This window comes from Solanum dulcamara, chromosome 12, assembly GCF_947179165.1.
Source record: "Solanum dulcamara chromosome 12, daSolDulc1.2, whole genome shotgun sequence".
NCBI lineage: Eukaryota > Viridiplantae > Streptophyta > Magnoliopsida > Solanales > Solanaceae > Solanum > Solanum dulcamara.
In genome coordinates, this window is record NC_077248.1 from 5,107,821 (window position 1) to 5,124,789 (window position 16,969).

At 31.5% G+C, this 16,969-nt stretch overlaps 1 pseudogene; it reads right to left on the reverse strand.

Moving 5' to 3' along the window:
• Positions 1–11,652: 11,652 nt before the first annotated feature.
• On the reverse strand, positions 11,653–13,398 carry LOC129876828 (cytochrome P450 76A2-like; annotated as a pseudogene).
• Between the last annotated feature and the right edge of the window lie 3,571 nt (positions 13,399–16,969).

Genomic DNA, 16,969 nt, shown 5'->3' on the forward strand with positions numbered 1-16,969 from the left:
TTATTTGATAACCTCCGAAGTAACACACATAGGACCGATTCAAAGGCCTAGTTACATATATATATATATATATATATATTATTTTTTTGTTTTATTATTTTTTTTATTTGATTATGAATTGAATTACTATTATAAATTTTAAATTTGATTCGCCTCATAATCCAACACAATTCTAGGATATTAATGAACTTTATATGTTGTATGGAAAATAGTTGAAAAAAATTACTTAATTATACACCCCTTTTTATCATATTTTTTAATTTTTTCTATCGTTTTAAAAAATATTAAAACTTCCTTTTTTTGGTCTCATCATCCCCTTGTTTTAGATACATCAATTCAAATACCATATTCATGATTTTCTTCTTTTTTTACTCCACAAATCTCTCCACAATTACATACATTAATCTATTTTTAAATTTCAAATATTTTCTTTTTCCAATTAATGATTTCAAGTTATTCAAGAGGTAGATTTCTTTCCATCACTTAAGGTTTTTTTTTTAAATAGTTTTTTCATCTTAAAAAATTGCTGTTACATATGAATGAAGGTCGATTTTTGTTGTTTATCCTTTTGTGATACATATAGGTTCACATTTTTAATGTATCTAATTATTTTGGTTTCTTAAATTAATGTATAATGTCTTCTTTTCAACATTATGATATATTACATTTGAATTGTATTTTCGAGATGCATAGATTTATCATGACACATTGCTATTTGTGTACCTTGTTTGAATTATTAAGTACATTATTTCTACTAGATACATTAAATAGGTAATTGTTGCTCATAAGATGTTATATTTGAGATAGATACATTAATGATAGTCGTTATATATCAGATACATTTATTATAAATTCAAATTCATGTATCATGTCCAGAACTCAAATGTATCAAAAAAAGATTAACAACAAAAAATCAAAAAATAAATAAATCAGTTGTTCTATCAATGTTGTGTCATATACATAACAATGAATATGATACAAACTGATATTGTTATAAAAACATTAGTGTTTATATATCAACAATTATATTTGATAATGTCTATAGATACATAACCTTCTAATTGAATAAGTTAAGATGTACATATTTGGTAGTAAAAAATAACAAAATTTGTAACAGTTATGTATCAAATAAATAACTATGAACATGATACATACTAATTTGTGTTTTAATAAATTAAGGTTATGTATCAAAATATTATATTTAAACACAATATATTGTGCATGATAAAAATATAATGTATCATAATATTAAAACGAAGGCATGGTACATTAAGTTAAGAAAAAAAAAAACAACTAGATACATTAAAAACTTGAATCTATATGTATAACAAATTGATGAACAACAAAAAATTGAAAAAAAAAAATCAACAGTCTAATTTGTTGAAAACAAAAAAACGTGATGACGAAATCATTCTACACATTCTTCTTTGCTCTATACCAATCCCGTAACTTTTTTCACTTTCAACAATGGCGTCATCCATTGATCTTGACTCAAAGCCCTTATCAGAGCCACCACCAACTCTCATATTTTGACCAACAACAATTCCATTACTTTTGTATCGTTCATACCTCACCTCACTTTTTCAGATTTCGGAATATCTCAACAAGATCAACATGTTCATGTTGTATCAGTACAATTTGTCGATAATTTTGATTCAAAAATTGAGAGTTTTTTTTGGAAGGATGGAAAGAAGATTTTTGAACTTTGAATTGTACTAGCATGTTTCAATTTGTCAGGGATTGAATCCCATTGCCAATAAAGTTTTTCCATAATTTATGTTTTTTTTATTTACTTTTTTCCTTTATAAACGTAACAAAATATTCAATTAACAGATCTTTCATTAATTTTTCTTTTTTAGCGCAACAACATTAAATGCATCACTATGTATTAGGGAAGATGACTTATGTATCCAATTTTATAAAAAAATAAGAGATTTTTGTAATTTAAAAAAATAGAGATATGATGTAATTAACTCTTAATATTATGTGATTTATGTAAGTTATACAAAATAGTTATTGAGTTGGGTCTATTCATAAAAGCTACTAATTAGCCCGTTAGCTCGTAATTTATCTTTTTCGTGAAATATTGCATAATTATGGGAGTTGTTAGAAATTTATATTAATATGACGGTTAGAATTTATTTCCATCTTTCTATCGAGTATTTTTAGGCTGTAAAAATAAGAAAATTCATTTGTTTCGTGAAAATTTCTGATGATTGGTGAAACAGATTGTAGTTACAATATATTCTTCCTAAATATCCAGCTTCCATAAACTGGTCGAGAGTCACAAAAATAGTTTGTTAATTTGTTATTCATCAAAATTGATTATTCTTTAAGTTTACATCCTCCAGGTGGAATATAATTTGGAAAATTCCTTGATTTAAAAGGATTCAAGGGAACTAAATATTAGCAATATTATTAATAATACATAGGCTTTATAACAATTATTTATTTGAAACTAATTCGGAAAAGTGTTTACACTTAAAACGGAACAGTTAAATTTAAAGACGTAATTCAATAACATACAAATAATAGAATCAAGTAACAATAACGAAATAGAAAAACAAGTTTAGCTTGTATTCTGTCGTAGCTGACTGGTAATGTTACCGAAAGAGAAAGAGGTTATTGTATTTCGGAACTATAGAGCTTCTGATTACAAAGTTTCAGTATAATACTAGTGAATAAATCGAAATCAATTGCCATACAATAAAAACGTAATGAATTGGGCGAATTGAATTATGATTCCTATTTTAGCCCATTAATTAATTGTGCTTATTCTAACCTGCCAAATTTAGTTCAACCAGCCCGTTTGACACCTCTAAATTGATGCATATGGATTAGACACACAGTTATTAAATTGTCATTTTCTTTATTTTCAATTGATTGGTTATTTGAAGTAAAGCATAGTTGATTGAGCTATTTGGGCTTCAGTCATTTAAGCCCAAGGCTTAAGGCCCAATAGTAAGAATGTGAGCCCAGTCAACAAAAATAAAAAATCTGAGAAAAAGAAACAGATATGCGGGGTATGTAGACCTTATCCCTTCGTAGGATATGTAGGTTGCTTCTGATACACAATGGGCTCAAGAAAAGTATTTAACGAAACAAGTTTGAGGAAAAGGGATAAAAATAGGGAAATTTACATAAATGTACTACATTAAGAAAATATTTACCATTTATAGCAATAATATTATTTTTTTCACTGAACACTTATAATACAATTTTAATACATATTAGCGAGAATAATTTATAAAACTCATATAATACAAGTTTTAATCACGGATAATATATTTATCACATACTTTAATACACTTATAATACATTGTGTCAATTTCTTACCAGACAAGTATAATATATTTTAAAACACTTATAATACATTTATATTGCATGCATAATTCACTTTTAATATATAGTAGATATATCATAATATTGCTATAAATGATAATAAATAAAAAGTATCGCTAAAATTAATAATTATTTATTAAAAAGTATTTTTTTCTAATAATTTTTCCATAAAAATAAGGAAATTGAGATGAAGATATCGGAGAAAAAAATATACTGACAACATAATAATAAGAATAACTAAGGTATAAAAGAATAACCGTAAGAAATACGACAATGGTAGAATAATATTATGATTTCTTATCGGAGGGAGTGCCTTATTTTAAGATATAATTTTCACATTTGAAATTTTGTTAATTATAAGAATTTAAATATGCCAACTGAAAATATAAATTTTTTTATTTAAAATCAAAAAACAATAGAAATTTGATTTTAGGTCCCAAAATTAGTTGAGCCGCCCTAATAACCCCCAAATTATCACTAAAGAATACAATGCAACAAATAAAGTAGTTCCTCCCTTAATTATAGGTTTCGAATTTGAGCAAATAAATTTATTCCTTTCTTAAATAGAAATCTCGAATTCGAATTCTGAGTATGAAATTATATTTAAAAGGGAGCATTTTCCTTCAAAATGAGGCCTTACACATCGAAAATCTGTATTAGACAAATTTTAATAGAGGTATTGGACAAGAAAAGGAAAAAAAACAAACAAAAACCAACGTTATAAATCTTTCATAGACTTGTTCGTATTCTTTTCTATGTAGAAGAACTCAAAGTATTCTAATAAATACCAAATATGATTCACCACAGACATGCAAGCAATTTTGTTTTTTTCAATTCCTTTACATCCATAAATGTCCAAAATTGTCCAAAACACAATGAATTCACGATCCCTCCTTGAATTGACTAATATTCTGTCCGTTTATTTTAGGGAAAATTTCAAAAATAACTTGTATAATATATTTAATTAGATTCCTTAGTTATAGTTTTCATATTTACGGGCTGTAATTATAATTTAATCTGTCTTATTTGTATAATTCGCGAGTTTGTATAATTCATGGATATGTATAATTTACAGATAATTGAGCTGTTTTTGTATAAACTAGAAATAAAGAATTTATACAAACACAAATATTTGAACTTTAAACAGTTATACAAATTATATTATACAAAAGTTATGCAAATTATATTATAAATTTTTTGAATTATACAAACGTACGAATTACACAAACATAAACCATAATTAACGCTAAATGTTAGTGACGAATTGTAAATTAGTTAAACTATAGTTATGTTTGTTGGGGGGAGGAAGCACCACAACTAAAGTTTGATATGATGAAAATAATGAAAATAAATTGGACACGAGAATTTTATGTGGAAACCCCTCTAAAAGATAGAGGGGAAAAACCACAGGGTAGAAGGATCTCACTATTTTAATATGGAGTACACAGCTCTCAAATACAAGGAGAAAACAACAATAAACACTTCTCTCTTGTAAAAGGAACAACTACTAAAGAGGACACTCAAGACTAAAATATTTATCTTGGTGTATAACTCTCTTTGTATTCTTACTCTCTCTTTTTGGGATGGGATAAATGAGGGCAAGAGGTCTTCTATTTATAGGAAACTAGAAACGCGTAAAATCTGCGTATTGAACCTCTATTTTTGACTACGCGTTCAAAACGCGTTTTGTTCCCTTTTTGACTACGCGTTCAAAACGCGTTTTGTTGACTACGCGTTCAAAACGCGTTTTGACTATCTTGCATTCTCCCACTTGAAGATTTAATTGAGAATCAATTAAGTCTTCACATCATCCTTTCTACCCAATTACTGCAATGTTACGTTTCTGCTAGGCCAATAGAAGATCGACACCATATGAACTTGTTACTGTTGATCGGCTTCGTAAACATATCTGCCAGGTTGTCATTAGTGTGAATTTTCTGAATATCCACACTGCCTTCTTCCACCTTCTCACGAACAAAGTGATACTGAACTCGTATGTGCTTTGTCCTTGAATGAAATGCCGGATTCTTTGCAAGATGCAAAGCGCTCTGACTGTCACAAAATAGAGCAATCTTCTCTTGTTTGTGCCCGAGCTCCTCCAGTAACATCTGCATCCATATTGCTTCTTTGCTAGCTTGTGTAGCTGCTACATATTCTGCTTCCGTCGTAGATGTTGCCACGATAGATTGCAGTTTTGAAACCCAGCTTAAAGCTCCTCCAGCAAGAGTAAACACATAACCTGTGGTAGACTTACTTTTATCAAGATCACCTGCATAATCTGAATCAACATAACCTTTAACAGTAAAGTCTGATCCTCCATAACACATTGTAACATCTGAGGTACCCTTGATGTATCTCAAGATCCTCTTAACAGTATTCCAATGCTCTCAACCAGGATTAGCCATGTATCGACTAACCACTCCCACTGCTTGTGCAATGTCAGGTCTTGTATATACCATAGCGAACATTAAACTTCCCACTGCTGATGCATACGGTACTCGAGATATCTCCATCCTCTCTACTTCATTGCTAGGACTCATACTTGAGGATAACTTGAAATTAATAGGAAGTGGGGTAGAAATTGACTTACAATCTTGCATCTTGAAGCGTCTCAAGATTTTCTTCAAGTAGTTCTTTAGAGAAAGCCAAATCTTTCTATTATTTCTGTCTCAGTGAATTTGCATCCCTAGAATCTTGTTTGCTGGTCCCAAGTCCTTCATTTCAAACTCCCTAGCCAACTGTGCCTTTAAATTTGTGAGACGATCTTTGTTGGGGCCTGCTACCAACATGTCATCAACATACAACAGCAAAATAACAAATCTTCATCATCAAATCTCTTGTAATAAACACAAGGATCTAAACTATGTCTATTATATCCAAGGCTTATAATGAAGGAATCAAATCTCTTATACCAACATCTCGGCGTCTGTTTGAGACCGTATAGAGATTTGTTCAACCTGCAAACCAAGTTCTTTTTTCCCTGTTCTTCAAAACCTTCTGGTTGGAGCATATAAATTTCTTCTTCAAGTTCTCCATGAAGAAATGCAGTTTTGACATCTAACTGCTCCAAGTACAAGTCAAATGTAGCACACATCGCCAAGACCACTCGAATTGTTGTGAGTTGAACCACCGGAGAAAATATCTCATTGAAGTCTATGCCTTCTTTCTGAGCGAATCCTTTCACCACCAATCTTGCACGATACTTCTCCACTTGATCATTACCATTGCGTTTGATCTTGTAGACCCATTTGTTTCCAATGGCCTTCCTTCCTTGTGGTAATTGAACAAGATCTCATGTTTTATTTTTATGAAGAGCTTCAATTTCTTCTTGCATTGCTTCCACCCACAGAGATGATTCTTGGCCTTTCATAGCCTCATGAAAAGTTGAAGGCTCTCCATCTTCTGTTAGTAGACAATATGCAATATTACTCTCCATAGAATAATCTGAGTGCCAAGCTGGTTCTCTTTTCTCCCTAGTTGACCGTCGAACTTCTGGAGTTTCGATCTCAGCTTGCTCTTGTTCTTCGTGCTCTGGTGCTGCTTCAGAAGAAATTGGAACTTCTTCTATTTCTTCAACTTCAACTGTAGTAGTCTCTGATTTTTCTTTTGAAGTGCTACCTTCTTTTGCTTGTATCTTATTTTCAACAAATACAACATCCCTGCTGATTATCACCTTGCGGGCTGTGGGATCCCACAAGCGATACCCCTTGACTCCATCAGCATACCCTAAGAAAATGCATTCCCTAGATTTTGGATCCAACTTTAATTTTTCTTGGGTGTTGTACATAACATACGCAGGACTTCCGAATATATGTAAGCGAGAATAATCAGCTGGTTTTCCTGTCCACATCTCCATTGGCGTTTTCAGATCAATTGCGGTTGATGGTGACCGATTGATCACATAACAGGCAATTTTGACTGCTTCTGCCCAGAATGGTTTTTCCAACCCTGCAGTTGCCAACATAGCTCTTGTCCGTTCCAACAAGGCTCTGTTCATCCGCTTTGCTACTCTATTTTGTTGTGGAGTATATGCCACCGTGAACTGCCGTTTAATATCTTTTTGTTTACAGAAGTTATTAAATTCATCACCAGCGTATTCTCCTCTATTATCTGTTCTCAATCACTTGATCTTTTTCTGAGATTCAAGTTCCACCCGCGCTTTGAATTCTTTGAAAACTGAAAAAACATCTGCCTTCCTCTTGATTGGATACACCCAACTTCTCCTGGAGTAATTGTCGATAAATGACACGAAATATTTCGCTCCTCCTAGAGACTCCACCGGTGCTTGCCAGACATCAGAGTGAACCAGATCTAGTATTTCCTTGCTTTTAGCAAAGGAACTGCTAAACTTCAGTCTATTTTGCTTACTGATAACACAATGCTCACAAAAGGGTAGTGAAACCTTTTTAAGCCCTGAAAAAAGTTTTTGCTCAGCAAGAATCTTCAAACCTCGTTCCGACATATGGCCAAGTTTACGATGACACATCATCGTTGATTCTTCAAATGAACTTGCTGTCGCGGTTGATGCTTCTCCTTCTTGATGTGTTTCACCTTTAAGCACATATAGGTTTGCCGCAAGTTTTTCCGCTTTCATCACTACAAGCGCTCCTTTGGATATTCTCATGACTCCACCATGAGTCTTATATGAACATCCATTATCATCTAGTTGTCCTAAAGACAATATATTCTTCTTCAAGTCTTTTACATGTCGTACCTCCTGGATGGTGCAAACTGTGCCATCATACATCTTTATTTTGATGGACCCAATACCAATAACATCCAAAGCATGATCGTTTCCCATGAACACAACCCTCCTGAGATAGGATTATATTGATGGAACCATTCTCTCCTGGAAGTCATGTGCCATGTTGCTCCTGTGTCCATGATCCAGACATCAGCGAAACATTTTCTGCCTTCATTATTTGATATTGCCTCACTACATAAAATATCGCCATCATCCGAGGTACATGCAACATTCCCTTGAGCATTTGATGGCTCAGGGTTTTCACTCTTCTTCTTGAACCGACAATCTTTCTTGAAGTGCCCTTTCTTGCCACAGTTGTAGCACTTGATATTCTTCTTACTTCTTGATTGAGATCTGCCATGATTGTGACTCCCACTAGGGCCACGTTCCGTTGGTCTTCCTCTCACTATCATCAAGGCTTTAGCTTGCTGCGAACTTGTTTGTCTGTCTTCCTTATTTTTGTGCCGATTTTCTTCTTCCAAGACAGCGGTTGCAATTTCATCGAAAACTAGACTGTCTGTATTGTTCGTCAGGTTGATGATGAGTTGATCATACGAGTCAGGCAGACTTTGAAGTAGAAGCTCCGCACGTTCAGTCCCCTCTATTTTGCAACCCATTGTTGTAAGTTGCAAAAACAGAGTATTCAAAGTATTGATGTGTTCAGTAACTGACATGTACTCTGCCATTCGAAGAGTATACAATCTTATTTTTAAGAAGATTTTATTATGTAAAGACTTGGCCTCATACAACCCCGTAAGAGTATCTCATATTTCCTTCGCCGTCCGCTTTTCCGCCACACTATATAACACTTGATCAGCTAGTGCCAAGTGTAGATCAGCAACTGCGTTGCTGTCTATGTCGTTCCACTTGCTGTCATCAACAAAGTCTGTGGGCCTGCCTTCAATTGCAGCTAAGCAATTGTCTTTTCTCAATATTGCTTTTATTTTCATTTTTCACAATGAGAAATTAGTCCCATTGAATTTCTCAACGTCAAACTTTGTTGTACTCGATATTGTTATTTGCTTCACACCCTTATAGATCGTTTCTGAATATTTTGCGAACAACCGTGACAAACTGTACCGTCACCAAAATTTACTATTCACGTGAATAGTACTATTCACCGAATTTTACTATTCACCGAATTTTACTATTCACGAAAAGTTACTATTCACAGATAGTACCTTCGCATAAAATAGACAGAATAACCGAGGGCTCTGATACCACTGTTGGGGGGAGGAAGCATCACAACTAAAGTTTGATATGATGAAAATAATGAAAATAAATTGGACACGAGAATTTTACGTGGAAACCCCTCTAAAAGATAGAGGGGAAAAACCACGGGGTAGAAGGATCTCACTATTTTAATATGGAGTACACAGCTCTCAAATACAAGGAGAAAACAACAATAAACACTTCTCTCTTGTAAAAGGAACAATTACTAAAGAGGACACTCAAGACTAAAATATTTATCTTGGTGTATAACTGTCTTTGTATTCTTACTCTCTCTTTTGGGGATGGGATAAATGAGGGCAAAAGGTCTTCTATTTATAGGAAACTAGAAACGCGTAAAATCCGCGTATTGAACCTCCATTTTTGACTACGCGTTCAAAACGCGTTTTGTTCTTTTTTTGACTACGCGTTCAAAACGCGTTTTGTTGACTACGCGTTCAAAACGCGTTTTGACTATCTTGCAATGTTAACTAATTAACTAATATATGTTTGCTTGATCGCGTAGTTTTTCCTTTATTTTAATCGACCTTTATATCAAAACTAGTGTTTCATTTTATTTTATTTGTTCATATAGTAAATTAAAAGAGTTTTATTATTTTTTCTTATGTTATTTTTTGTATTAAATAACTATATAAAATAGTAATAGTTAAATTTAGAGTTTCAAAATATTATAAATAAAGTTAGTTTAGTAAAATACATCTCTAATTAAATACTCTTTCGGTACATTTCTAATAAATAGAGGGATAGTTTTACCATATCACCCTATTAATTATAAGTCATTTAAATATTGAAAAATGAATACTTCCTCTGTCCTATATTAGATGGACATCACTAAATATAATTGTCCCATATTACCTAATTATTTATTATATCAAGACAGAATTAATTAATTTTTTTTATACATTTTACCCTTACAATGAACAGGGTAAATATATCTATCCATTCTATCACAACCGTGAATGTCATTCGTTGATCAACGATTTCTATGAACTAGTATCTTAACAAAAGGCTTAATTAAATCTGTTTTTTTATCTATTTTTTAAAATCAGTTTATTTTATTTTATTTTAAATTTGTTTTTAAAATCTATTTTTTATATGTTTTTTAAATCCATTTTTTAATCTATTTTTAAATCTGCTTTTTAAATTATTATTTTTAAAAATCTGTTAATGCAAATTTATTTTAAAAACAAATTTAAAATAAAATAAAATAAATATATTGTAAAAAATACATAAAAAAACAGATTTAAAAATTTTTATTTTAAATTTGTTTTTAAAATCTGTTTTTATATGTTTTTTAAATCCATTTTTAATCTATTTTTAAATCTGCTTTTTAAATATATTTTTTTAAATCTGTGAATGCAAATTTATTTTAAAAACAAATTTAAAATAAAATAAAATAAACATATTGTAAAAAATACATAAAATAAACAGATTTTAAAAAAATAAATTAAAAAGCAGATTTAAAAATAGATAAAAAAAAACGAAATAGATTTTTTTTTTTTAAAAATATTTTAAAAATATGGTTTTAAAAACAGATTTTAAAAAAATTAAAAAAACATATTTAAAAGGGGAAATAAGTTGACCACTGAGAAACTGACACGTGGCATTCTGTTATACTCAAGGGCATATTTGGCCCAAAGTATAACGGTAGGGGTATAATTGGCCCTAAATTAGAACGAAAGGCATAAATAAACTATTTTTCAAAGTTCAGGGGTAATTTTGGCCCTTTTCCGTAATAATAATAATATTGGAATATGATATTATACACACATATGAAGAAGATAACGTATTTTCCTGCTTCCAATTTACATTTTTTGAACACAGGGTTAACACAACGAGATGGACATGAAAGAGAGGATAGGAATAGCAGTGAGGAAACTCCAACTTCAGAAAGTTGTACCTATAAAAAGAACACATTCTTCACGTAGTTGATATTGAACTGGCTTCATTTGAGCTTGTCTTCACTTTGTGATATTGAAATGTATGATTACTACAGGCTTCATTTAAGCATGTCTTCACTATGTGATATTGAAACGGCTTCTCTTGAGCAACAACTATCTGTTGCTCATCCCGGAATATCTTTATGGAAACATGATTTGAAATCAAAAAGTATTGTCAAATGGAAATTTGGATTTTAGAGAAAAGTATGAAATATGAACATAGTTGTTTACTTGTGCTTATATGTTTTCTCGCTTGAAGACGTTGCGTGATGCTTTAATATGCTACGATGACGGCTTGTGTCGATGGTTGTTACCTATTTTATGTAACCTGGCGAAAAGCGATATAATCTATCCAAACATTATATTTATTAAAATAATATAATATAATATAACACATTACATTACATAACGAAATGATATGTAACAACTAATATCAAGATAAGCTAAAAGTGGTCAAGCCTTTTTTGATATGACTTTCAAAGAGTCGTGTTTTCTGGCTGTTATTCCCATGCTTTCATCCATATTAATAGATTTGGGAGAGACACCATCAGGAAGCTGCCAGTTGAATTCGTGAAGCAACGATCCTAGAGCGAAATGAATCATTCGATAGCCTAAAGGCAAGCCAACACACATCCTCCGTCCAGCACCAAATGGAATTAGCCCATAATGCTGAACCTTCACGTCTATTCTCGACCCAAGAAACCTCTCAGGCTTGAAACTCATAGGGTCGTCCCAACATTCAGGATCTCTTCCAATCTCCCAGGCATTTACGAGGACTTGAGTGCCTTTTGGTACGTCGTATCCCATGAACTTGGTGTCTTGAATTTTCTCTCTTGGGATCAAGAAAGGGAGAGGAGGATGTGAACGAAGTGATTCTTTGATTACAGCTTGCATATAAGGAAGATTTTCGATGTCACTTCCTTCAAATTTGCTGTTTGGTCCGGCTACTTTTGATATCTCTGTTTTCACTTTGGCCATTGATGCTGGATGCCCATTCTACGCTGCTGCTAGTCGTAACCGGCTAAAAACATTTACTGTCGTTGCATACATATTGATAAATGATAAGTCGTGGATCACCTAACTCTTCATAATCAGAGGAATATTTTCGTTTAAAGTTTGACCCATGTATGAACTCATATGAAAACTTAGCCGATAGACATGTTTTGAACTTAGCTTGATGTTTGAGGTAGCTTACGACCCTAAACAACTTCCTACACTTGGTAATGAACCTTAACACACAAAACAACTAGGAATCATCCGGTACGAGTCTATATATGGACAAAGAATAGTTCGGGTCTTAACTTAGAAATTGTCGGGTGTTACAGTAATTTTAAACAATTATCAAAAGTTGAGGGGTTAATCGAAAGTGAAGCTCTGTTGTTATATTGTCTAAGCAGAACAGAGTTTTCTGTTTCAAATACAACTAACTGAAAAAATCATTACTGCTGAAAACAGAAGTTCAGAGACTTTAAAAACGTACCAGTATTACTACTTTGATCTCATGTCCTGATGATTTAGCTGGTTCATCTTTTCCAGTGCCCTCAAATTCAAGCAAGAAGTCCAAGAAATTCCCTACCATATTAAACGATGCTGGGAATACAAACCGCGTTACTTCAATCCCACTTCCTTTTTCAGCATAATTCGCTGCTTTCTCTATCTACATTAACATATTATCCACACATTTTCGCCTTAGTGGCACTGTTTCACTGATCTTTTTGTGTACAAACATTTCAACAGTACATATCCGCCTTTGAAACCGCCAAAATGAGCCATATGGGGCTAAAGCCAAATACCATTGATAGTAATTGTGCGCTAAATTTACATCAATAATGAATCGATCCACAAAGGAAATATCATGGTTCTTAAATAACTCAGCAGCATCCTGAGCTGTTTGAACAACCATAATTTTGGTTGAAGTGCCAAGTTTTAACCATAAAACAGGGCCATATTTCTGTTTTAGAACTGACATATTTTTGTATGGCTCTGTTCCTAGTTCAAACATGTTACCAAAAATTGGTAATCCAGGTGGTAACAAGATGATTGAAGAAAAAAACAGATAGCTCCATTCCCATTCCATTTCTCTCTTACTTTTTTTTTTTTTTTGGTTTGCAATAAATTATATATGATGTTACATTTCTTGTGATTGCCTCATAACCCTTTTAACTTAAGTATCGTTTATTCAGTGCACACCTAAATTATTTCTTGTCATTGTTATTCTTCTGAACTTGGTAATTTGATAGCTATAATTGTTGAAGGAGTGGTCCCTGACGTAGTGAAGAGACAAGTATTTGTATTAGATAGGAAAAGATTGTTAAGATTTATGTAACGGATAAACAATGACAATCCAGTCTCGATCTTGAGCTAGAAGTCGGTATACAAATTTAATCGAACCTAATAATTTTAGTTCAAACTCTATATTTACATTTTTGTTACTCTATGTTTACATTGAAAATCTATACAGTTTAAATTTTGGCTCCGCTCACCGGCTGGGGTCTCGAGCTATAATTATGCCTCAATAATATCATGGCAATGGGCAATGATAAATTATGTCCACAAAACGTGCTTTTGTTGCAAGTGATATTTTGTTATTCGTGGCCGACTAATTGAGATCACTAAGGGCATATTTGAAAGGACTAAGGGAAATTGAATTTGAATGTAATTAGTATAATTATATAGTTTGATTTATTTAATTTATTTATTTGATCAAATAATTACTTGTTTAATCGAAAATTAGATGTAGAGATGATTACACTATATATGTAATTTTCAAAGGGGAGATCGAGAATTTGGTGAAATTACATCAGGTAAAGGTGAATAAGAGGAGAGAAACAAGATTGATATAATTTGAATATGTGAAGAAGAGTGTGTGAATATGTTAGTAAGAAGGTGTAAGAGATCGGCCATAACAAAAATTAGGAGAGGTAAATAATAAAAGAATCGGGAAAAGTATTCAACCTATCTTTATATATTCTCTCCGTCAACAATACTTGTCCACTATTGATTTTGCACAATTCTTAAGAAACTTTAAATAAAAGGGTAATTTTATCATATCACATTTTGAATATATTCCCTCTGTCTATCTTTGATGTCCTACAATACTTATTCAATTTATGAAATCAAGAGATAGTTTAACTTAGTTCCTGATTTACCCTTATCATTAATTAGTAGTCATTTTCTATTACATTTTTCAAGATATTGTATTTATTATATTCAAATAATGATATAGAAAATTATCCTTTTATTTATAGTTTCTTAAGAATTGTGCAAAATCAATAGTGGACAAATATTGTTGGACGGAGGGAGTGATAAATACAATGTCTTAAAAAATTTAATAGAAAATGACTATTAATTAATGATAAGGGTAAATTAGAAATTAAATTAGAACTATCTCTTGATTATACAAATTAGACAAGTATTGTTAAACATCTATTTTTAGTATAGCGAATAAATAAAAATAGACAAAGAGAGTAATAAGCTTAGTTATAGTTCCGTTGATTGGCAATTTTGGACTAATTTGGCAATTTTGATGAACATTTATTTATGGGTGTGACAAAATTAAAAGGGAGGCAAATTTTGCTTGCATATAATACACTTGGATTTCTTCTAGAAGGAAAATGACAAGAACAAGTCTACATAAACATAGATTTAGTGGGCGTTTGGACCATATTTTATTGTAAAATTTGAAAATAATAGTTTTATTTTTAAAGGAAAAAATGACATTTGAAAGTTGAAAAATTATGTTTGGTCATGAATAAAATTTAAAGTTTTTGACTTTTTATGAATATTTGGAGCGAAAACATATTTTTGTTTTTTTTAATTATGTGTACGGCTTTGTTCCTAGTTCAAACATGTTATTTATATTGAGAAATTCATTAAACATGTATAAAAAATTAAAATCAGAATCCAGTTGCTAATTTTTAATATTATTATCTTAAAAATAAAATCAATAAAATTTAAATATTGGCTCCGCTCAGCCACTGGGGTCTCTAACTATAATTCTGCTTTAATAATATCATGATTGTTATAAAATACACTAACTTAACAAAATAAAAAAAAGAGAGTAAGAGAAAGGACAAGAGAACACAAGAGAAAAAATAGTATCTCTTATTTTTGTGTGTATATGTATGTTCTTCTTAATGCCAAAGATGACATTTATATAAGAGGAAAAAGTAACAATTATAATATAAAAAAAGACCTAGTAGGCAATTTGCCTACTTTAAAATGGATCCCACTCTGAAAAACAACATCCAATACACAACAATGACAATGATAAATTATGTCCACAAAATTCATGGTGAGACCATGAATTCAATGTGTTTGGAGTTATTTGGGAAATTTTAGTCAGCACATATTTATGGTGCGACAGAATTAAAAGGGAAGCAAATGTTTGCTTGCACGTAATGCACTTGGAGTTCTTCTAGAAGGAAAATGACAAAAACATGTATATCTATCTCTCAATTATTTATTTTGTGTTCGAGAAGATTCCTCCATTCTTCGACAGCATTTCAAGATGTATTTAATTTTTTTCTGACTTGATTTGGCCCAGTCACCCTATGTAACTGGCGCTTCAAAAGGCGAAGCTCTTGATCATAATTTGGCGATATATCTTGATCAATAGAGGCCTTTAAATAGAGTGTACCGTCATGCCTTAGTCACAAGTTTATTTATAATCGCGGTTGTTATCATAATCAACAAGTTGAACATGATAATTTTACATAAATAAAAATTATAAATAATAACCTATTGACATGAAAGATATTATCACATAGAAAAGCAAAAGCGTTAATTAAAAAATTAATTTATATCTCCTTATTTTAACCATAGTCTCGCTAGAATTATCGAGAAAATATGTGGTAACCTAATTAATGGAGAGAGGATTAATTCATAAAAAAATAAGACTTAATCAATTCAATAGATACGATTTCTTCTTCATTAACTATAAACTATGAATTCTATATTAATATTAATTAAATCCCACTTTAAATAATAAAAAAGTCTTAACAGATACTCACAAGTTGCTCCATCTCCTTGTAAAGATTCATAAATTCGGATGGACATTCATATATCAATTTCTCCAAATTATAGTCTTATTTGACAAACACTACAAATACTTAGTATTACGAAGAAAAATATGCATTTAATAACTATACGATAAGTAGTTACCCTGCACGTGATGAGTCATCACGTGCAATTACACTGTGGCATATCTAGGTAGTGACCAAAGATGGTTTTCCTAAATAACTGTATAACTTCTTCACCTATTGATGATTTGAAATCATTAATAAAATTAGCCGTATATGCAGTGCCGAATCTCAAAGAGTGGGAAGGGATCTATTAAGAAACGTACATTGAAATATATCAGAAAAATCGAGAATTAAAAATAAAAAAAATAGAACATGGCTTAATCATACCTTTGGGAGATTAGGGTGTGTTGTAACCCCTTCAAACTTTTTGTCTGCTTCGTCTATGGGTGCATGTTGAACTGGAGATTTCGACTTCAATTTCGCACGTAATTTACCCATAACTACTAGATCGTTACGATGTTTGGATCTAACATCGTGGTAACCTTCTCAAGATGAATCAGAACCCGGTGAAATAAGAATTCATTGATTTTTATTCAACTGTGTGAGACCAACATTAAAAGATGGAGCAGATTCCATATGTATCAATGAACAATACGAGTAAAAACAACAAAAAATTAAAGAAGAAATCA